General features: G+C 39.3%; 1 protein-coding gene across 4 annotated transcripts in view; it reads right to left on the bottom strand.

Annotated features, from left to right (window-relative positions):
- The window catches only part of TBL1XR1 (TBL1X/Y related 1), a 108530-nt gene that overhangs the window by 26234 nt on the left and 56924 nt on the right, over positions 1-25372 (bottom strand). For 2 of the 4 annotated variants that reach the window (XM_074547415.1, XM_074547417.1), the window contains exon 3: positions 12036-12103. The exons of the other annotated variants lie outside the window; for them this stretch is intronic. The gene's annotated coding sequence lies outside the window, so the exon portion shown is untranslated. The remainder of the gene's footprint in view (positions 1-12035; positions 12104-25372) is intronic. 4 annotated transcript variants of the gene reach the window in all.

Here is a 25372-nt window from a genome sequence, read left to right as displayed (position 1 = left end):
TTTTTTCTAGACAAACCTGAACTGGCAGAGAAAGTTTATACATCAGATTATTACTGGGTATCTCTTAATCACCATTTGATAATGTATACTGGAGTTACACTACAATTAGAGCTATTGTATCATCAAATAACAGCCTAAGAAAGTGATATTTCTGCAGTTGTAGTTGGGCTCCAACACATTCCCAGTAGGTAGGATAACAGGAAAACCTGGCAGGCTGCTGTGAATAATAATTCCCCAAAATCATACCAATCATTATTTTGATACCAGATATGATATATTAAAGGGAGCAGCTAATGCTCTGGGTAGCTCTGAAGAATGCCTAATGTTCAGACACAAACAGACTGCTACATTTATCCATGGAAAACAGAAGTCTGGCTACAGAAACACTAAAACCCCTACAACAGAAATACTTCCATTAGAGCTTTTATTTTTTCCTCTGTTGCAAGAAATCCAGACAAGTATTTTGCTAGCATATGTGCACAAAGACATTTTATCAATTGTTGCTTAAGAGTACTTCTTGGTTTTAATGGCCATGATGATTAAAATAAAAAGAGCAAAGGGTGCTGTTTCAATCCAGCCACTCAGACTAAATTCCTGGACCTGTGAGGTTTCAGCAGGATTTCTTCAGATACCAAAGCCACCACAGGTTACAGGACTGGAGATTTAAACCACAAAACACTGTTCCTTGTGGCTGCTGTTCTACTAAAGCTTTCTCCAAAAAACATGGTGGGTCCATTCCCAATGGCTGAGGAAATTCCTAAGTTTACATCCAAAGAAGAGTTCTGCACAGCCCTTTAGAAATGCTTTATAAAGGAAAACTCATAAAATTAATTAGTGGCTCCTTTATATCAAGCATGCAGTCTACAACTCATGTTGTACATCCTTCTGTGTAAGAATTTATTAGATACCAATTTCAATCAAAATGAATATTTTGTCACACTGTAAAAAGAAAACAAAGGTTGACTTTTCTTCCAAGTGTACCAACTACTTGCTCTAAACACTCCTATATTTGCTCTTTCACATCTTCACTTGAGTGATGCCAGCCAATATTGTATTGGGCACAGTGCAATTGAACTCTTAGTAAAGTTTTCCTACTATCTGATGATCTGCAGTTAGGAATTCCAACATTCTGAATGAAAAGAAAAACATTTTTTCAAGTTAAATGCCCAAATGTTTTCTGTAATATCTCAAAATAGTGTTCTCATTTTCTGCATTTTTACCCGTGCCTTTAAATTGCTAGTAGCTAAATGCCCTTTTGTTTAAGATTTAATAACATGTCAGATGTGCACTTGCACAAAAATTATCTGTAATTTTATCTTATCAACCTTCTTACTGATTTCTCATATCAGGCTTTGCTAGTTTTCCCTCTAGTAATTTAAACCAAGAGATGCTTCTCATGTTCATTGTTTAACTCTATTGCTTTGCTTTTAACCTCAGGAATATAGCTTAATTTCTGAACACTAAAAAAAAAAACTTTTCCTTTCCTCATCTGAATTGCCTTCCTTAGCTCAGGCGATAAATATTTGTATTCTGTACTTCAGCTTTAGTGACCTAATTTATGGCAACAGTCTCTGCCTTTCCATGCCAATTTGAGAGTATGAAGAATACAAGATGACAAAGCCAGGCTGAAATCTTCTGAAGAAAAAGAATTACAACCCTGAAAGGGAAGAGAAGGAAAAAAAATAAAAACCAAACAAAACCCACAACAAAACACAAAATCACCCAGAACCTTGGCTAAAAGTAAGTTACTGTCTACTTATCTGAAAAATGCAGCCCAGTCCTGAGTACAGTTACAAAATATGCTGCAGATGAAGCCCATTTGTTGATTTTGCCTAGAGCAAAGTAGTATTTAATTACTGAACTCCAAATCTCCTCCCCAAAGTCCCATGCTGTGTGACCCAGGAGCTGGAATTCCGGATGTGACAGCACAGACACAAGGAACAGCACATCCAGTATTGTGTTTCCACAGCTATGGCTGCAGAGCTGCAAACTTCTGGGCTTTCTGCAGTTGAAAATACACCTTCCTGGACAGCTATAGGGCATCTTGCAGTGATTCTTGGCAGCCACATTTTGTAAATCCCTAGGCTGACCAAAGATACAGTGGTGTTGACACTTTATGCAACATTTTACGTTCTTCAAACCTTTTTTATGCTCATTGTTACAATGCAACACCAGAAGAAATTATGTTTGGGTAAGAGTCCCCTTATTTCCTGTATCAGAATAATAAAGACATATTGTTTATTAGTATTTTAAAGACTTTTCAACTCTCTGGGTAACATTTCCTTGCTGAAATGGAGTTAATCCTGATGCATCCTTCTGCAGATGCAAATATGTTCCTTTATAACTTAAAAGCCAAACTCAGCTGCTCAGAACATGCAGTAAAACTTCCACCAGTAAGTCCTGCTTATGAAATAATTTTTGATTATTTCATGAAAGCCATCCCTCCCTGACTCCCCACAAGATCCCAAGCCCAAACATCTTGTTTAGTGAAGGATTTTTAATTAGAGAGCTCAGGCTCTCTGATGGAGACAAACTGGGATTAAGTGAAAAGTGTCCAGACATAGTTGTTTAAAGATTAAACCACCACCCTCTTTCAATACTTGAATAACTATCAGAACAGACCAGGAAATACAGCCAAACATTATGAAATGCTCCTAGATCAATTGTCTAATTCAGACCAAAGGCATTTTTAGAAAGGAAGAACCTGTGGCTTGATGGGTTGACCTTCAGGGTTAGACTGTCCTACCCACACACAAGTTGGACAGATGATTAAGACAGCAAAACTGGAAATGTGGCATTTGTAGAGCTGATTAGAAAGTGATTGGTCCTGATTGATGAGCAGAATTAGCAGAATCACCTGAGGGTGCACTGGTGTAGGTTTGGCCAGCATGGATTACCTCAAGATGACCTGCAAGGTCCAAATTCCAGGCTCTGTGTGCTAAATATATCTCTGTAATGGAGAGGGAAGCACCACACAAATGCTTGGCATTCCTCCAGGGACAGACATCTGTCCATCTGTCCCTCAAAAAGGGAAAATCACCTTATTAGAGGGGCATCTCAGGAACAGTGGTAACATCAAACAAGCTCTGCAGCTTCCATTCTTAGCCCATTAGAAGGATGTCCCTTGAAACAGTTACAGTCCTCCAGGAATACCTAATTCCAATAAAGACAGACTTCTGCAATCAAAATTTAGACCCTGTCTCAAGAAGGCTTTGTGAAATTGCTCAATGGCTTTACTGAGTGCTAAAATAGCTGCCTGCTAATGCTGCCTGGATCTAGACACAGAACAGCTGCTGGAATCAAGTCCAAGAAAGGTGAAAACTGGAAAAAGCCTTTTCTGCATCGCTCTTTAAAATCCTCTATATGCCTTTTTGGCATGCACCTGGTTTTAAGCATGCAACTATAGGGCTGCTGATCTCCTGCGCCGCATTAAAGCCTTTGCAAGAAATTAATTATGGATGAATGTGGGAGCACACCCATTAAACCTCGCTTGGATCAAACTGTGTAAAAAATTCTGAGAAAATAACAGATTGAGAAGAGCCCTTGAGTCAGTCAAAACGAGCCCCATCAAGGGCTTCTGCTGAGACTAAGGAGGGGAGGGGCAAGGTCCAAAAGTGATTTTCTATTTGTGAACACCACCACTGAAAACAAGCACAACTCCTGTGGTTCAATCTTTTTGATCAAGAACCTGTAGAAATTAACAGCTAAACGAGGTTAAAAATCTCCATACCGTGCTAAGTTTCTGCTCTCACTTGATTTATTCTCATTTTCACTGCTAGAAAACCCACTAAATAACATGGCCTGTAAGTCTGATCAGGAACATTCCATTTTTTCCAATATGTTCTTCCTGATGTTCCCACAATAGATCATTCAGGGCTCTAAGGGACTGTGTCAATTGAATTGAATGATGTGGTCGCCTGCTGGTACATAAATGCAAAAGCAAAGCTGAGGGGGTTTATTTTCAAAACAGGAGACATTGATCCTGTGACAATGTTCCATTACCCTGACTTTATTTCTATTAGAGACAGTGATTACATCTACATCAATTGCTTGAGCTGATGGATACTGGTGCACTAACAGTGACACAGTTTTTCACTAGGCTGCTGCTGGATGCTGATGGCTTACAAAACAACTCATTCTCCAACTAATGACACGTATTTCTCCATGGAAAACTCCTGCAGTCTGGGCAGACTTTTGTAATTAGTCAGTTCTCAGCTGTCTGTGGTTTTTTGGGGGAGTTTTGTGTGTTCTGTAAATCTTACTGTGGAATGGTGATTAGTGATTGTATAGCCTGGCATGGATTCTATTTGTTATGATTAAAATATTTACATTGCTACCTGCTGGTAATAAAACAGCAGATGCAGCTCCCAGAAGCAGCTGTGGGAAGGTATTTCTGCACTCCTACAACAGCAGCCCTATCTCAACTGGGGTTTTTCCGTATGGCTGCATGGGCTCCTCTTCCCTTTGCACACAGTGTCACCCTTCTGCAGCTTCTGCCCACTGCCCTTGCTATCTCTCCCAAGCTGGTGATCCATCTTCCAGCTTTCATCTCTTCATCTGACATCCGATCTCAAGCCTGTGGCCACACATTTGCCCTGGTTTTCACCTCCTCACCAAGCACTGCCTACACATACTCTGCACTCCTAAGCCCATCTCCCCAGAGCAGTCATCTGTGCCTCCTTCAGTCCCTCCTTTTTCTATGTTCTTTCATTACTATTCCATTACGACACAAGTTGCTAACGTTTTGCACAAATAAATGCTGCTGGTTGAAAAAAAAAATTCAATTCATAATCAACAACAGTGTTTTCTAGTCCTAGTAAACCCTGTTCATTTTATTTGTCCTTGTTTGTTTAGCCTGGTGCCCTGAGTCATGTCCTGAACAGCCTGCAGGAGAAAGGCCATTGTCTGACGCACTTCAGGGTATTTACCAGCATGGGTTCCCTCACTCCTGAAAAGGAAGTTTTTTAATGTTGCCATAACAACAAGAATTGGAGGCGATTCAGATTGACACCTGCACGGAGTAAGCAAGCACTGCTCTGAGCTCCCAGCACCTGAACAGGTGCAGAAGCTGGGACCAGAGCGGGTCTGCAGAGCCACCCAGCACCTCCTCTCTGGCCAGGCTGCTGCCTACAGCTCAGCACAAAGCGTTAGCTGGGCACCTCCCCGCTCAAGTCGATGTCAGACTGCATATCTAGAATTTTTGCACAACCAGCAGCAAAATAAAAAGACTCCAAATTGTGCTCTGTGGTGTGACTGGGGACTTGCAGGGCTGAGCCTGCAGGAATCCAAGCAGCCCTTGCCCAGCAGTTCTGAGAGCAGTGAATCCTGCTGGAGTCCATGTTTGGAAACACTCATTGGTGGCCACTTCTGCCTGATGGTGTTGGAATAGGCCTTTTTGCAAAACACTGTATTTTTGGGTTGTATTAAGGTTGATATCATTACTTGGGTAACTACATTAAATTTCTGCAGGTCTTTGGGAACTGGTTCCTCTTCCCTGGTGAGCAACCAAATGAAAACTGAAAGCGCAACATGCATCAGTCTGGGCACAGACTCTGAACACAACCTTTCCCAACAAAGGATCCACTCCCTCATTCACCCTGCCCCTCAGGTCTGAGCCTGAACACTCTCATCTCAGCTTTTTAAGCACCCACAAAGTTATTTGCAAGTGTAGGTATTATTTTCAGTGTAAAAAGTTGACAGAACTACTCCATAAATAATACTGACCATGTAAATGGAGCAGGAGAAGCATTTCCTGGAGTGGAAAGATGCTCTGTGTGTGCGTGTGAGCATCTTTCCAACCCCTGCATTATTTTTGAAAACATCAGGGATTATCAGGGACAGTACAGCTCCAGCAGTGTTGAGGATATACATATATGAAAAAGACAGAGGCAGTGAGGAGGTGTTCAGTGCACAGAACAGGTCTTGAGGAGGCTTTGATCCATTCTAAACGCAAATAAACCCAGCTTATTTCCCCATGGTTAAGCCTAGGCTTTTATGCCTTTCCCATGAGAAAAGAAGTTTTGGAATTATGTACTCTGGCAGAATCTAATTTGGGAATAAATAATTTTTCTGAAATTCCTTTGTGATGCATAAAAGCTGCCAATTCTTTTCCTGAGGCAGATGTCTTGTTGAACACTAACTGCTCTGAGTCCTGGGTTTCTGAAAAATTAAGGATGAAACACAAAACCCCCGTGAGGGAATACCTTAATGGGGTGAAAAAGGAAAAAAAAATCCAACCTAACAACCCCACAGGACATAGAGAAGATACTTTAGTTACAATTTATTGAAATTTCAAGTCAAGAAAATATGAACTGTTAACAAGGAAAGATAATTTCCAGCTTTAGTGGCCATTAATCACAGAATCAGCTCAAGAGCAACTACATCAGAACCTGAAGAAGAGGCCAGATTTCTTAATCTATTTTTAAATTTGGGATGAAGAAAAAGAATACAGCACCCTTTGGACAGGGAAAACAATCAATTAGCTTTACTAACAATGCTGGGGCTTGTTGTGGATTTTTGTAAGAAAAAAACCTTGAATACCTCTGACTTCTTAGAATAAGGTCAGTATTACTCATGAGTTGTGGATTAATGGCAAACAGGTACTGGTGAACATTAATAGCAGAAATACACTGCTTTTCTCCATTTACCCAGATATTAAACATGCTAAAAATCTAATGCAGTTGGCCAGCAGAATTTGGTATCAAAAATATAGGCTAACATTCATCATATTTAGTATTCAAACTTTTCCACAGCCATGAAACAGATCCTAAAGGCTGGAATAAATTAAATGTAAAATGACAAGTTCTTCTAGCCCCAATATGCTCACCTCAAGAGATTTAAAGACGTGTAACTCAACTGACTGCAGCATTATGGATGAATGGAGTTCTAAAGAAAGCTTAAGAAAGTTTACCCTCAGATTAAAAACTCAACTCTTTGCTTTGCCCAAGCAGTTTCACATCCAGCCCTGTTCACTAAATCAGCCTCAAATGAGCCTGTGGGAATCTGCAGGTAAATAACCATTATGAGGGCAGGATCTTGAAAAAAATGGAACCACCCCCCCCAGTTTTTGCCAAACCAAAAGTCCCAGATAATGTGTTTCTGCAACTGGTCACATGAATGCAAAACCAGAATACATGTGAATCTCCAAGAGCCATGTCTACTCCCACTCTCCTGCACCATCCCTGCCCTACTGGCTGCTGACCGGCAAAAAAAGCCTCCTTTCCTCATACACCATCTTATTCTGAAATAAAACCAAAAGCAACACCAGTATGAAAAAGTGCAAACTACAGCTCTGGGTCTTTAAGAAGCCATCTTAGAACTACAGCACATTGTTGTTCAGGAATAATCAAACTGCAGTGTCTGAGGACAAATGACAGAAATCAGTTACCAGTGTAAACAGCATCAGGTTCAAAAGGGCAGTACAAAACCATCTTCACCTAAGGTTTTTTTCAATAGTTAAAGACCAATTAGCAGGGGAAAAAAAACTAAATCAGATGTTCCTCATTTTAAAAAAAGATGTACTAATTAAAACAAATTTAACACTTACAAATTTATTTCAGAAAAAGGGCCTGTGAAGTGGATCAGAAACCAACTGTGTTCACTTTGGTGAATTTAAAGATTTAATTTCAGGTGAACTTTAAAGTTAGGCAGCTACATTTTCCAGTAGCACCTAGATCACTTAGATGCCATATCAGAATTATTTCTAATGAAGAACAGGATGTGTTGTCCTTGCCTTTTGTGGCTACTTCCTACCAAGACCTATCCCTCAAAAGTTATGAAAGAAATTAAGGAACAATCACTGTCTGACAAACATTGCTTTTGGTATTCAAAGAGGCAGAGCTCTTATTTGTTAAATCAAATATTAGGGAAGGAATACCCATGATCTCAGCCCTGCTACAGACACAGGGCATGGCCACTGAGAACACGAGTGACTGCAGCTGCAGACAGCCCTGATTCACTGTCCCAGGCAGTGACACAGCATCGTCACTCTGCTCATCCTATTTTCCATCTGCAACTGAAAATATCGGGAATGTGAGACCAATGTAGAAATTCCCATTTCTTTTTTCACTGCTCTGTATGTCAGTCTGCAATGGTGGTGTGATTTACCATGAAGTAATAGAGGAATAAAGCAACAGTAACATCTTAGAGCTGCCAAGGCAGGAGGGAGGCAGGAGTGTGTTCCTGAGACAGCCTAGGAAAGTGGCCAGAGGTGGGGTAGGAGCCCCAGGGGTCAGTCATTAGGGCAGAATGCTGCTTTAATTTTACCAAATGAAAGACTGGGCATTATTCCTGGGCCACCATTCTGTCATCATGGTCCCTTCAGGTGAGGTGACAACCAAGGGACGAGAGGGGCAGAGCAGTGACCCTGGTGGGCACACAGGCAGCTCTGACAAACACACCTCACCCCCAGGAACTCCGCAACAAAGGACAGGTTGTTTTCCAAGCCTGCAAGTATCTCCTCCCTTGATTTATACAGTTTTCAGTTTCTGCTACAGGAACCACCCTCAATGCACACATTCCATCTCTGCATCCCCACGTCCCACTCTGTACCATACCTCAAACCTGACTGTGGAGGTTTTCATGAGCAAACCTGCACTGGCTAGGTATTAGTGCTGTGTATTTTGGCAGAGACATCTCCATCTATATTAGCTATACCCAAAGTTCAATAAGAAGTTGTATTGATTTTTCCCTTCAAGCATATATATATATTTGATGAAAAACTCACTCGTGCCTCCAAAAGTTGCCTAGACATTAAGCTGATCCCCCTTCTGCCTTCAGCATCTGCTTTTTTTTTCCCTCAAAATGAAGCTGTATCAAGGGTCTTTTGACAGAATATTAAGAATAGCATGTATGGTGAAATGATATGTCTGTAATACATGGAACAGGCACAAGACACTGTCAGTGCCATCAGCCTCCTTGACCAGATTTTCCATACCCTGCAATATACCTTTTTTTTTTTTTACTGGGAACTGTTCCAATATCTGAATCATCAAGACAAGCCTTTTCTTTCACAGAAAGCTCTGAAAAATAAAAACAAGCTTCTTTCCTTGCCTGTAGAAATTGGAATATTTTGCCTAACTCAAATTATCCCACACTAAGGACAACTTTGAATAAATGCCAAGTTCTGATACTTCATCAGTGCTTAAGTCTAAAGGCATATTTATACTACTGCAAAGGAAAAATTCCCAGAGATTGGATGATTGTGCCTGCCATAACACAGCCCCAGACAGCTCCTACACATTGCAAAGTCACCTGCATCTCTAGAAGTAATTGCATTGTTGATCTTAGAAGATTAAAGCAGCATACCAAATGTTCCTCTTGCTAATTTGGCACTCAACAGAAGGTGTAACTGGTAAAAGGAGCCTGAACACACCTGTACAAGAATATATAATGACATTCAAAAATATATTTTAAAATATATTTTAAAATATATTTTTGAATGTCATTATATATGACATTCATTTAAAAGAACACTATTTTGCTTTTCTGTATAGCACATGGGATATAAAAAAGCTATACTAAAGCAGCCTGTGGTATATAAAGTTTTTGTTTTGTGAAGGAATCATCCTCCCAAGCTGTACGCAAAAACTTTCCTGAGTGCCTAATCCATACATAAAAACCTTAAAATTTAAAGCTGTTGGCTTGGTACAGTAGAAGCAGGAGAGTCTACTGAATAAACTCTTATCAAATGGGCTGAGAGTCACAAGGGATCCAATTAAGATAAAAAGTTCAAACCCAGGACATTTCCTCTTCTTTCTGACTGTTCAGGCCAACATCAGACATCTGTTCTCACTAATTTTTTAATTAATCCCCTTTGAAGCAAACTATTCAAAACCTGACAATACCTCATCTGTCTGATAAGGACCCCCCTCCAGCAGAAGGTGCTATTTTGAATTAAAATGCTCCTCCACTGATGCAATTGGAAAGACAACCACAGCTTTGTGTAGAAAAACCACTTTTGCTGAGTCAAGCTAAAGCATTAGCAGAGATGGAAATACACCCTGCCTTGTAACTGCAGGCCACTATTACACAGGCAGCTGCACTGCAATGGGCTGCAGCTTGTCCCACAAGTGACCTCTGCTCTGCTTTCTGCAGAATTAACCAATCACAGGAGCTGCTTCTGCTAGCTCACTGTCAAACAAATTACATAGGATGGCTTTTGACAAAAAGAAACTCGTCGTCTTTGGTTACCTCTACCTCGCCTCAAACAGATCCTACGCACGTAAAATTCTGCTCACCCATTTCCAGTAATGGGAGCATTATTTGAAAATAAAGAGATGATAGAGATGAAGAAGTCCATGACTTCTCCAGATGACATTATACTTTAATAAGTACTGCACAAATTGCTCACAACATTTTGAAAAATTTTCAGTATTTCTCAGACTTCAAAGAGCTCCCATCATCTTTCTTTTCTTACAATATTTATAAAGCTATGATGTTTTTACTTTGCAGAATTGCCATTTAACATTCTTGAGTGATGCTACTCAAACCTTCCCAAAGCCATTTCCCTCCTGTAAATCTGAAAGCCCATTTTCTGCCACTCCAAGACTTAGAAATTCTGAAGTAAGCCTACATGCATGAGTGGTGCATGCTGGAGGCATTATGGATTTACAGGACTGGAAATCACACAGTGTGAGCAGTGCCATGCCCAGTTATTTTAGATAAACCAACCTAATGCCATGGCAGAAGGGAAAATAGTTTCAGTCTTTATTCACTCACAACTTCCAACACCTTTTGCTGCTTTAATTTATCAATCCAGAGATTTCTCAAGCAAGGACACCCCTCTCTCTCCTCAATATCTCCAACACCTTATTTGTTTCTTAGCTTGACCAGAAAACCCAATTGAGAAGTTCTTGTGGACCCCACCTTGTTTTTAGAAAGTGCACATGGATACAGATCAATCCAGAAGAATATTTAAACATATTCCAGCCCAGCTGCCTTCAGCTGCTAAAGTGATGTGCTGGAGCAGAGCCAGTACCACACTACCCTGCAAGGCCACGAAGAACATCAGCAATATCCTTCTCTGCCTTGTGGGGGGCTACTTGCAAGGTAAGGTTTGTTAAAATAAATTATCTCTGTCTTTGAGTGCCCTCTAATGACCTAGGACAGTACACATAGAGAGTTTGCCAAAAATTTTAAGGGACTGCAAATTAAAAAATTAAAAAATAAAATAAAATAAAAAAGGAAGGGGGTGCAGGGGAAAGAAAAGACATCTGCTACACCCACAAGACATTTGTTAAATTATGGTATATATTAAAAATTCTACAGATACAAATGTGGTCTCAGTTATCTCCTGCTGAAAGAACAAATGCTCAATTGTGCTCTTGCACAATACTTGAGCATGGCTGCTGATGGCCTGGTGCACAAGGAATTTTCCCTTTCTAAGAATCAGTATAGGTAATCTCATCTCCCTTGTAACTCCAGCCACGGAGAAGAGATAAGTAAATATATCTAAGGAAAGTTTCCAAAACCAAATGAAATGATACAGGGATTGCAGTTACATACATTTAAAGAAAATAACTGCAAAATCATGACTACATCACATTTAAGAAGACACCAATAAAAGCACACAGTCTGGATATTTGCCCTCTAAACCACACACTTGGATTTTCCTCTAAGAAGACAAGACTTTAGCACTTGAAAAAAAACATACTATAATCAAAATACAGTAATTTTACACCCTTTTTTAAGAACTGATACACACAGAGGCAAAAGTGACTCCACACTTCAAGAAGACAATACAGTTTTTACAATGTGTTTTGACAAAAGATCTATTTATTATTATTTCCATACTGTGAATTGATGTGTTATATCATAACTCTCAACAAAATGAATATGGATTTACACATGAGACACTAACAGCTCCAAAAGGAGCTGTTAAAGACCATTGAATAAAAGAACACTTAATGTAAGGATTCAGTGAACTGCAGAAACTGATACCTAACAAATACTGTAAATGCACGTAATACTAAATTGTACCAAACTACAGTCCACTTTTATGACAAATAAATAGATAAATCATTGAGTGTCCTTACCAGAACTACTCTCTGAAACCCCACAAAATTGTGATGTGGCAGCAGTACAGCCCTTGGTATTACACCACCTGTAACACAAACCATATTATGATAGTTTCTATCAATATTTATTTTAAAGGATGAAAAAAGGATAAAAGCTATTTTTCTACCAGTCTTTTTACTGAAAGAGTTAAAACAACATTCAGTTTCCTACTGATAACAATATATGCTTAGTTAAGAAAATAAACAAAAATTAGAGACTTTAATTATTTACATAGAATTTATTTTAAAAAACAAATTACAGTCACAGTTTCAACTCCATCCTCTTCTCACTCTTTTAGTTGAAAGCAAATCCCCACCACAGAACAGCACATTAGCTTCAAAGGAATTTCTGTTCTTTTTGTCTGTCCACATTGACAAAGGGGAACTTCATGAGACTCCAGAAAAAGTTTACAAAGGGTTCAGTATTGATGCAATAGATATTGCAGAGTTAACCAATACAAATAAAATGATTCAATGGGAAGATAAAAACCAGGAAACACAAGGCCATGACCAAACCATCCAGTGTTTTCAAATGTGACCATTCAGGAGCTGAATTTCATACCAACAAATTATAAAGAGCCAGTTATATGAGCAATCCTTAAACCACCCTCATTAAGTTAATTTCTACAGGTGACTTCAAAATGAAAACATTACACACTTGTGATCAGGATAATTAGTGATCCTGTATTTGTGTAACATGCTGATTCCTATCACAAATATTCATTACAGATTAAATCATTAGAAAGTGGTCTTATGTAAACCAAAGGATTAAGGAGAAGATTTGAAGGCAGAAGCACAGGAACACTGTCTGGGCACCACAAGAAAAGAATTCACATGTCAAAAAAATGCTGTTTGAAGCAGGATGCACTCAGTAGTGAAGCAGCAAACTCTGCCCTCTGGAAGGGGATCAGGAAAGGAACAAACAAGTTTTTAAGTACTGAACTCCAGCTACAAAGGCTCACAAAATTCATTACAAGTAACACTAAAACTTCCAAAGCACCTCCTTAATACTAGGATTAAAACCAAGGAAGGCAACCCATGCCTTAAACAGGCCTTACCATTTCAGACTTTCCATCATCCTAAAAGCAGTGACCTCTAAGAAACCCTCTGCTATTTAGTCTGTTGCTACGCTCAATAAGACTTGAAAGTTTTTTTCCCTCTTTTGACTGGGGAGCCACAGAGTATTTTGGTCAGCAATCATTTTCCATGTGTCAGTTCCCAAGAGAATCAAGCAAGCTTCTCCTCTTTCCCTCCAACAGCCAAATACAGAATAATCTCCAAAAGCATTATACCACCACCCTGGTATGGAAAAGCGTCCTGGTCCTCCTTTAACACTGACAGTACTTCACAAGAACTAAGTGAAAAGGTCCTGACCCTCCATTAATGTAATTTTAATTCCCTGCTAGGCTATTATGTACTGCTTTGATCATTTCTAGAAACCTAACTGTATATGCCAACTGCATTGCTAAAATTTGATTTGGAAAAAACAATCAGAAGCAAAGTTTAAAAGCTTATAAAATTTTAACTCCAAGTGCAAAAGGTCATGAAAAGGGGATGTTGATCCTGCTGGTTGAACAAACAAGACAGAGCAGTAAGTTTCAACTTTTATGCTTTGAACCTTGTACACTTTATGTTTACATTAAGGATTTTTCATTCATTTGGAACAAACTCTGCTGAAGGAAATAACTGGAATTACCCCCAAAATGAAGCCAAACAAGAGAAAGAACCCGGAGGCCCTACAGGAGAGCAGAGAACCACCACACCCTCAACAGGAGCTGCTTTAAGAGGAATTCCTTTTCTCTCCACAATTCCCCACAGAAAACACAAAACACTGAACACAGAATTTCACCATTGCATGAACCTCCCTACAACAGCAGAAACCTGCTCAGTTATCTCAGCCATGGCATGGAGAGGGCTGAGGAACAGCAACAATGAAATGCATGGCCTAACTTCACAGGGTTTTTAGGAATGACTAAGCAATAAAAGAAATTTTTCAGATGGATCCTGATAGTCAGCTACTTCTGCAGGCACTTGCAACTCATAACACAACCATCAGAGAATCCAATAAATTATATTTTTTATGTTTTTCAAATTAATAAATAAGAATAAAAATTTTAGCATGTGCTGCAGAGACACATTACTAAAGGCTCTCTCTATATATATATTTATAATATTCGTGATGTGAATAGAATTCGTGGCAAAAAAACCTTCACATACAGTGAAGGATGTAGGATAAAAACTTCACATTTAATTATATTTCTACCAAGAGATATGAGGAAATGAAGCCCATCTCAGGGTGCTCACCTATAATCACAGGGCATAATTTCCATTACTACACATACTCTTCAGCTGTGAATTACTTCAAAGGTACTTATTATTTTATTTTTCTTTCTTACAAGATGCCTATCTATGTGTATTTCAGAAACGTGAAGAGAATCAAACTGTAAACCTACAGTCTCATTAATGAAAAAGTTGAACGAGAGAGGAAGGAGTAAAGAAATTTTCCAGCCTTGGGAGAGGACTAGAACAGAAAACACTGCAAAAATGTGCAGGGCTTGAGAACCCAACATTTTACGTGATGCTAACAGGCAAACTTAACAACTGTGTCTGTTACTAAAATGCTCACACTCCATAAGAATTTGTGCATCGTGAGCATGAAATCTTCCCCTCTGCAGCTTAAAATATCTGTGCATTTAAAAACCATCTGCAAAAATAGACATAACTTCCCCACTGCAAAATTAATTAGAGAGCAGGAATTTCATCTCACTATCACCAATATATGTGATGATGCCACATGTAAACACATTGCATTTGCCTTGGCACTGGAGAGCAACAGAGATGGTAAATTTAATTTAATAAGATTCTGTGAAAATGTCACTTTCTTGAAGAAGCTGATTAATATCAGTGAAAGTGGAGGATGGGCACCCTAGAAAGCCCTGCTGGATTAACTTGCCACTAGAGCATGCTCCTTGTTTTTTCCAAAACATTTTTTGATTTTTCTTCTCTTGCATTTCTTTTAAACAAAATCCCTACTGCTGTTATACTGGGACTTAAGTCTCAATTTTTAAATTAAAAAAAAAAAGTAAAAATAATCAAAAGATTTTTTTCAACAAACAAACAAGTAACTTTTTTTTTTAATGACTGACAAGGGTTTTGCTTGTTTTGATTTTAAACCATATGTAGTTAGGGAAAACACGACAAAAAAGTAAACTATGTGGTCATAAAAAATACTGATGTGCATTTTACAAACTGAATGTGGCCCATCAGGGAGAGAAGAATTACCTACTTTTAGGAAGTATTGTTTACTGCTGCCTTCCCACTAGACCACCTGTTAATGATATTTGATGTTGTTTTCTTTCTGTGCAATGAGTATGACTACAAATGAGATATTTCATCTGCTTGCTACAACTTATTCCCTCTAATGCCTCTATTTCAAAGACCATCCAACCAACAAATGACACCAGCCTCAAGGCAATGTCCCAAGTGAATGTGCATCTCTGCTGCTCTTCCTTACCCACTGTCATTTCCATAATTCATCCTCTTAACGATTTACGAAGTGCAGAGGATATTTTCAGAGCACATCATGGTGTTCAAAAAGTCTTACAGCTGACTGACTGCCAAGGGCACATGAAGGAAGCAAGAAGTGTGTACAACTATTTTGGAAACAAGATGCTGCAATGCTCATTCTTTTTATTTGACAGATATTCCAGTTCTTTGGCCTGACCATAATGCATGCTATTTGGCTTAAAGCATTTAAGTTTTATAAGGATTTGCTTATTGAAAAAAATCAAACACAGGATTATTTTTTTCAAAACTGGAAGGCAGAAGTACTTAATTTTTAAAGACTGCCTCCAAGAGTAGTGTTTCATGACTGGTGTTGCAGATACTACAGCCAGTATTTTGCATACTCATTAAAAATGATGTCTGGAGCTCACAGCTCTTTTTCAAAAAAAAAAAACCAAACCAAACCAAAAAACAACCACCACCCTTCAAAATGTAAGCCACTCAAAAGCACTGTAAAGCTGGTCATCATTCTCATTCCTGAAAAGCCTCCATTTTACCATTTTCAAATTCGGTAAATAAATACATTTTTCTGTTCTTTTTCCTTTACTCCCTTGCCACTCTACACAATCTCCAGCAGCTTTACTTAACGCCATCAACCAATATCAGTGTCAGCACTGTGGGAGCAGAAGGCTGCTCTGTACTTTGTGCCTGCCTCAGAATTCATGACCAGAGATTCACCCTCACCACGCACAGAAAACGAGCAGCCTTCATCTTCCCATTTACCCCCATTAAGTCAGTGCCATCATGTTCTCCCAGGAGAAAAGTGCAGGAGCTGAAACCCTGCAAGCGACAGCAGCCAAGGACACTCAGAAATGAGGTTTGCCCTTGCTGCTCCTGGACAGTGAAAAGGAAAGCTCCAAACTGCAGGGCAGTGACCATGTGCTGCCACAGTCTCCCTGCCTTTTGAACAGGTATCAAGTAGCTGGGATGGAGCACACACCTCAAACTGGGCTTTAATTTGCTTGGAAATGCATGTGAAAATAATGGGGCTTGTTCCTAAACTGGACCCAAAGCAGGTTGTATCATAATTCTGTCATATCTAATTAAAGTCCATATCACTAAAATAGAGACTTGCCAGCATAGATACAAACATCACTTGGCAGCCACAGTGGTTCTCAAACCTGCAGCTGGAATATAGCTCAGGACAGAAAAGTGTAAAAAAGCTACTGATTGAATAGCCTGATTGCTAAAGTGTAGAAGATTTTGCTTTGTTTTATAGTGTTGTAGTAACACCGTACTCCAGGGAACAACAGGTTCTTGGATTTCAGAGATCTAATTCAATTGGTACATGGAGCTACCACATCGATGGCTCCTGCACTCTGCCAGGAGACTTGAGCTCAGGTTTCTAGTGAAAAAAGGCAAGCAGCATTAATCTAGTCACCATTTATACATAAATTACAATTAACCCCTCCAAATCTTAGCTTTAGAAGTGTCATCACAAAAGATTGTGACTGCATCTGTCATCACTAACAGTAAAAAGGTGGTGCCTGACAAAGTCTTAAATGCAGCTCTTGTAACGTGTCTTTCATCTCCTCAGAGAAAATCATCTTGGGACAGATGGACTCACAAAACTCTGGTTTGAACAACTCAAACCAGACCCACGCATGCCCACGGTCCTGCTCTGTGGAAAAGATTCTGTCAGGAAAATAAGAGTCAATTTTTCTTCAATTTCACAAGCGCTGCAGCTGTGTATTGCTTTATAATTTCGTTTATTAAAGGCAACAACTGTCAAAACTATACAAACTAATTTGTCGTGCAGCAATTTTACATTATTGGAATCTTGTTATAATCTGACTAATGCACACGATCGCCTTCTAACCATGCCTATAATTGGGTTCTTGGCTCCACAGGCCTGAAGACAGTAATCCAAAACATCTTCCAATTACGCTGAAAAATATGCATGTTTGTAGGAAGCTACATTACTTAATTTTCAGACTCAATGGGCCTTTAATAATATGAGAGGGGGAGAAAAAATGTTTGTGAAAGGACAATTATTTGTGGTGCTCCTCAGAAAATTGTGTGTTCATGTAGGAAAAAACCATCTCAAAACCTATAAACACCAAAGCAGCACTAGCGAGATACTTATGGAACATAAGAGAAATTAAAGCAAAAACAGTAAAAAATCCATTCAGATGGAAGACCGTATTCCAAGCCTATACATCCAAACTAAACAAGGATCCCAGCCATTAAAAAAGTCCATACTTTAAAAATCATGTTTACATGAGAGTCACTCATGAACTTCACCTGTTTATTTCCAACATATGAATTGTCTATTGCTCTGGCTCACAACCAGATGTGAAGTTCTTTGAATTTATTGGTAGATCAGAAGCAGCTCAAGACACAAGAACCTTGCACAGGAGCCATTGCTTCACATTCTCAGTGTCTGACACTTGCAGTGCACTACCAGGACTGACAGGTAATTTTTAAGATGCCTGAAGTGCTGTGACCTGCTATGTTATTTGACAAACATGGTTTACTATTTTTAAGACAAAAGGTTAGCAAGTAAATATTACAAGGGCAAGCAGGATTGCCCAGGTGCAGATATGCTTTTTTAAAGAGGAGAAAACACTGAAGTGGCCACAGAATCATTTCGGTTGGAAAAGACCTCTGAGATCATCAAATCCAACCAACAACATAACACCATGTCAAGACATGAAATACAAGAGAATTTTTGCAAAATTTTTAAGAGGGGGTTTTTTATTGCTAGAGAACAACAAAGCATCCATAAACCTTGTCAGATTAAGACTGCATCTTTTGATGGGTTCTCATTATTACATGAGAATCAACAGGACTATATTAAATACTGCCTGCAATAAGCATACACATAGAGAAAAGATTCCCTTAGTCACAGGGAAAATAAAATAAAAACATGAACTGTCATACAAAAAAAGAGTCAGAAAAATTTACAGGGACAAAAGCTTCAAAACAACCCTCTGACAGTCACTTCCAACATGCTACAAACTGACTCTGAAATCAGAGAATTCAAACCTGATGTGTCCTGCAGAGTTTAAACTCTGGTTTGACGCCACACACAGCCCTGAGCACCACGAGTGCATTACTGGTGTCAGCTCTGTCCTTGGAGCTGGACAAACACTGCCAGCTGCATTTTATCAATGGCTTTATCAATGGACAACAACCTCAAGCACTTCTTCAAATGGCCGGGATCCCAAGCGATGCCTGGAACACCAACCTCCTCAGCTAAGATCCATGCACCTGTGACTCAGGATTTGCAGCATTGGTTCTCTGCCCAGAGCGGCCCTCTGCACAGCAAAGTACATAAGAACCAGGAAAAAGAAACTGCCTCCATTCCCCAAAAACACCATCCAAGAAAAACAAACAAACAAAACAAAACCCCAAGCAAACAAACAAAAGCACTTTGAGATTGCAATCTCTGGATATCTGTAAGAAAACGGAAGGAGGATGCTTGCTCCAAGGGATCTATCCACAGGTGTTTGATTCACAGCAATGACACTGTGAACTATGCTGGAATACAGAGAGACAGCTTTGGGGAGACCAAATGCAGAAGAGCTCAGCACCTTTGGAAAGGCACAGAAGCTAAAACCCCCACACAATGTTTCCTCTATCATCAATGCCATGCCCTGCAACAAGCAAACAGCTGCAACTCCCACCCACACTCTGCAGGGCAGGGTGTTAAAAGGCAGAATGCTGTATATCTGCTTGTTGTCACACATCTGCTGCTAATATGGGCTTTTCCTCACACCTGCAACAAATGCTGAGACCTGAATGCAGCAGATGCAGCTGTGGTTGAAGGAGCATGGGTGCTTCCACCAACAGGTGAGTCCCACAGTTACTGCAGCAGGGTTTTAATCCAACAGCAGGAAATAGGACACAGCTTAAATCTCCTAGGACAGTAGCTAAATGAGTAATGCAAATTCTAGAGATCGTGGCAAACAATGTTAGTTCCCTGTCAGTTGAGCACTCACAGCAAAGTTATTCACACAAGAGGGATGAGATGCAAAGACAACACACACAAATTCCACAGCTAACAGCCAAGGCCCAGATGTCACAGCACTGCTCTATGGAGTTTGGTGGAATACATTTAAAAATGTTTGGCTATGTGACAAAACACATCTAACAATATCAGGCATATACAAAGTACAATGAATCTCTCACACAGTCTTCCTGTCTTATTATCAATTCAATTAAGAATTCATTAAAAGGACAAGTATCACATATGCTTATTAATTTACAGATGAATGTGAGTGTGAGAGAGAAGGCAGGAGACAGGGGGAATAGGTAGAAGAGACAAAACCCTATGCTGAAGTTTGTCCCATCAGAGCAAACAAAAACATCACCTCTCTTTGGTATAGTAACACACATGCTGTGAGAAGCAATGAGCACTTGAATGCATGTTTTATTCTGATCCCAAAGGATCAAGCTGCCTGTGAGATGCTCCTTCTTCTTTTATTCCTCTTCATTTTGTCTGTGAGTTACACACTTTCAGTGGAAGCCTAAAAACTGCTCTGTCTTCTGCTTTAAACAGAGGATACATACAGGAGTGATGCTGATTAGGACTCACAAATGCAGGTGAGTTGCAGACAGTGCATCACTGGCTTTCCTCTTAGGCCTTGCATCAAGTGGGAGACTTCCCTCAGTGGTTAAAGTGTCCTTACTTTGAAATTGCCATCCTCAAAAAGTGGGTTTGAAGAACATACCAACTTTGCTATCAAGCTTTTGACTGCAAAAGCTGAGTGTTACTGAAGCAAAAGCTTCAGAATTAAACATAAACGCAAAGGATACACAGCATAGATGAATAATAGATGCCTATAAATAAGCAGAAAAATAGACTTTAAATATCCACATAACTATTAATTAGTTATTAATATTAGATCACTGGTCTATTTCCTTTCAAATTAGCCACCCACTAGCAAAATGTCAATTGCAAAACAAGAGACTATATTTATAGTACAACCTACTTTGAGTTTTGAGCGACATGTCAGCCACTGCTCAATTACAATACCCCTTTTGTGTGCCTTCCCAAATTAATACCTCACTTTCATTACAGGCAACTATATGTACAAAAGCCATGCTGGATTTTAATAGCCTTTATTACATCACATAAGCTGGTGCAAACATTTTTCCATCCAGAAGTGTACGCAAAAGAAAATAAAAAGAAGTAGAGTTAAGTAATACACTGGAATGAAACTGGGTGGGACACTGGACACAGTGATGCTAGGAGGAGTGAGTGTCCAGGAGATGGCCGTAACAAATTCCTGGATCTGATTTTGTTATTTCCCAGAGAAAGACCAGCTTTGAGTGCTGGTCCCACCAGCAGCGCACCATGAGGTGCAAAACAACAACCACTCCATCTTTAGACTGGATTTAAATGGAAGAATCACCAACAAAGTGGAAAAACACCAATCTCCTCTGGCAAAACGTGGCTGAATTGGGGACTTTGGAAGATGAGAGTTACATTTTTAAAGAATAAACTATTTCACTTAGTTTTCTTCTAGTTTAGGTTTTGTGATTTTCCCTGACAACAGCTCTCCTCCCTTTATCTCTCCAGATGCCCGACAGTATCTGCAGAAGAGCAGAAAAAGGAGCATCATGCAGAGGATGCTCAGTGGAGATGGAAAGCTGGCAGAAGAAACCCTGCAAAAAACACTGAATTGCCTCAAGCCTTCTGCTGAGAGAGAAGCAGGACTCATTGTTTCAGGTGTGCCTGCCACAGAGAGAAAGCAGAAATGGAGACAATTACATAGAAACTGCTCTTGAAACAAACTTAAGACTGAGGAACATCATCCCATCAACAAGAGGGGACCTGTATTCATGTCTCTGGATAATAATCCATTTTTGCAGTTGTACAGCAGAATAATTTGGAATACTCAGAAATGCTGGAAAGACAGACTTGAAGAAAAACACAGATATCATTGCTGCTCAGCTTTTCTCTTGGTATAAAATCACATCACTTCCCATCAGCTTGCAGGAGCACACTCCTAATAATGCCATTTACAGAACTTCCTTCTACAGCTAACTCTGAATCTTGAAGAAAAAAAAATTTAAAAATTCATGCTCCTAGCCTTATGATTTACACAAAACCAAGAGGCCTCTGCCAGCTGTTTAATTTCTCCTGTATTAATGCATACTAAAGTACTTGTACAAAGAAATCAAGTAGAGCTGTAACTAATATTGCACGTTGCCAATTCACCTTTAACTCCAAGGGGAGTGAAGAGAATCCTGAGTTATTAAGATCATCATTTGCTGTCTGGGAACAGGATTGTCTGTGGTTTTCCATTTCCTAAATTATTTTTTTTTTATCCTAAAATTCACTTTACCACTATAACTATTAAAAACTAGAAGAAAAAAGTCAGGAAAAGGAAACAAAATCCGCAAGAAATAAATACAAAGCTAACTGGGATCCACTTTCATCATGTGGGCTATTTTTATATCCATTGCACACTTTATTTTTTTCTAATAAATGCCACAATTGTAAGCAAAAAAGCTGCAAGGTACTCAAAAAGAAGGTAAGAAAGAGGACATGAATGTGGTTTCATCCATCCCTTGATAGGCTTTTTCTTTATATATACTAAAAATATTTAAACCTTAAGGAGATCATTTAAAAATGTTCAGAATTAGAGTGGGCTTGACCAGCTAAGTCTCTATTATCAGCAAATTTCACTCCAGCAGCAGCTGTAGGAATCCATGTGTCTTACAGTTATGAATAAAACTGGAGCCCAACAATCAATAACCAGTTTTGTCTCTGTAGCTGTAACACCAGAACCACCCTCACACCACCCTTGCTTTATATAAAACCACACCAAGTCAAGTTCATATCTTCTGATTTTTCTCCTATTCCAAATCATTCTACTTGCAACACTCATATTAAAACTTGGAAACACTATCAGCAGTGGGAAAACATTTTCTTTTTTTTTTTTTTCTGTTACACTTACCCTAGGCAAAACTAGCTTTACAGAGGGAAGGACATGTGACATCATTTTTTACGATGATTCCATTTAATCTTAAATAGAAATAGAGACAGAATTTAGAGATTTGGGCATGTTATGGAGATTAAAACAAGTGGTTTGCTATTTAAGTCCTATCTCGTACAGATCACTCAAAAAATCTACACCAAAATTTTCTTCAAATCACAGGGGGGAAAAAAAGAAAAAAATCAAGTAAACAATGAACACTTTACCCCTTTTGCTGATAGATGAACACCCTTTTGTAAATAATACATTTTCAGGCTGCTATTATGTAGCCCACAGGTTGCATGACACTGCTGAGGGAATGAATTTCCACCAGACAAACCACAGACTCCACAGTCAGCCCAAGGTGGATCTCCTGGTAAGAGGATTCTCTCTCCAAGATGCCACAGAAGCTGCCTTTCCGCTGAATTTAACCTAATTAATTGAAATTATTGCCACTGACTATCCCGTTATATAACCACAGGAACAATAAATCCTTTGCCATCGTGCTCTGCACCTGAATTGCAGCTGAGAAAAGAGCAAAATCCAATGACCCTGTGCACCACAGCTCAAAAGCAGCCAGGGTTATTCCTGAACACAACCTCTGGAAAACACGTGGGGTGCAGAGTATGGAAGGCAGAGGCACAAGGATGAGCCAGCACTGTCAACTGATCATGGACTTGAACTTCAGCTCCTTAATCTGCTAGAAAAGCTACTCAGAATATACTGAAAAAATGTTATTTTCTGCCTCAGGTCATGCGAACTGGTCTGTGTGTTCAGCATAGCAACACTGGGATGAGAAGAGACTCATTCTCTATGCCACAAGATACAGAATTGAAAAACAAAAATAGCTCATTTTGTCATGAAGAAAACTGAGAGCACTTGTAAGCAGTTGAAAGTTTGTAGGGCTTTCTAGGCCTGTCATACTTTAAGGTTTATATATATATACTATAGCTTTAGAAATGCTTTGAAAAGTTAATAGCAGATCTGTTGTTGTTCTCTTTTATATTGAGAAGCAAACTGTTTAAGCATTAACTACCCTTGACAATGCAATTAAATCCTGACCCATTTTCTAGACACAAACGACCTGCATTTTTCACAGCACAGCTGTATGTAACCAAATTCATCTCTATTTACCCTATCCCTCAATTCCATTTGTAATTCTGAAATATGAGGAAAAAAACCAAAATAAAACAAAAGGGTAGCAGAAATCAGTGCCTGGGAGGAAAACAAGCAGGTACCGTGCAGAGGAGGGGTGGCCACCCCCTCAGCTGTGATTCCATGACTTGAAGAGAAGGAAAAGTCAAACAAGTCTATGTGCAAAGTTTTTATCACTGTTCTGCACTCGAAAACAGACAGCGAGTGAATTACAAGGCTGCAAATCCAGGATTACATAAAACCAAAAAACCTCTGGCAGTCATCATCTTTACTACTGAGTATAAATCACAAAATGCACTGATAGAACCCTTGTAAAATCTCTGATGTGGTTTTACACACACTTGGATAAAATGGAGTGGTACAAAAACATCTACAAAACACACAGGCAATTAAAAAGCAACACATGGTACAAAGGACTTTACTATTTCATTTAGAATGTTGCTGTTCTACTTCAGGTACATCTCTCTTTGCTCAAGGAACCTTCACAACAATTCAAACCAGACATAATGAACATTATTACTGCCACCATTTATTTGAATAACCACATCATCCAAAAGATCTCTTTTTAAGATGGGGCCCCCAAGGTTGCATAAACAGGTAGGACTTCGTTCCTGTGCTGAAGAGATGTAATCTCACCAGTCAAGGTCAATAAACAACACCAAAGGTCAACAACAAAGGCTCCTGTCCAGGACTTTTGTTGCTTTGTTTTAACATATATTAGACCATCTGCTACTCTCTCTTATGGACCAAGGTCCTCCAGGTCTGTCCTCCTAGCACATCCATTAAAAAAAAAAAAAAAAAAAAAGAGTTCCTCTTCTGTGGGAGACAAAATAAAAATATAATGAAGAGTTTTCAATGATAATGGAAGTGCTGAGAGGTAACACAGCTTTTCTAGAAATTCCTGGAAGCGCCAGTTACTACCATCTTAAGATAAATACAATGTTGAGTATTGTCATCTTTATCTAAATTCAGTAACTTCTCTGGCCAGTGGAACGAAATATTTTTAGCATTGAATGAGGATTAAATGGTAGCCCTTGGTTTATTTTATAAAAATAGCTCGATAAAGAGCTATGTAACAAGTCAAATTGTGTCTGGCAAAACCCAACAATATAGAGCTAGCAGTGAGGGAATGGGATTCTCTTATTTTCAAACCATATTTCTGCCCAGCCTCCTCCAGGCAGATCCTTGCTCAGCCCCAGGGAGCACAGCAGAAACTCAGGCACTGAGCTGCACCAGAGCTGAGCCAGCAGGGAAGTGATTTGCAGGAGCAGGCTGAGCAAGGGAAGGTAAAAGCATCACAGGGAAAGGCACTTTTTTCTGTTCTTGGCTCTGGCTGTTGGGCTGAGCTAGGGAATGCCTTATTAAACAGCATTCTGAAGCTCTAGAAATTTGCAGCCATTATCCTAGTGTGAGGCAAAACCTTACACAGCCACTTCTGCCTGGCTATGATTCTTTCTTCACTCAGCAAATATTGAGTAGGTTTAAGGTTCCCAAAACAAATTATTTTTTTCCTAGGTGTTACTGAAACAATCCATGCAGCTCGCTTAGATTTGACTCAAAGTGATAAACAGATGCATTTCCTACAGTGAAGACCATACTTTACAGATCCTACAATCCTTCTGTACTAAGATAAAATGAGAGAATGAAAAAGTAGCAAAATCCCTCTTC

This window comes from Zonotrichia albicollis, chromosome 9, assembly GCF_047830755.1.
Source record: "Zonotrichia albicollis isolate bZonAlb1 chromosome 9, bZonAlb1.hap1, whole genome shotgun sequence".
In the NCBI taxonomy this organism is placed as follows: Eukaryota; Metazoa; Chordata; class Aves; order Passeriformes; family Passerellidae; genus Zonotrichia; species Zonotrichia albicollis.
This window is presented reverse-complemented; position numbering and strand designations above follow the sequence as displayed.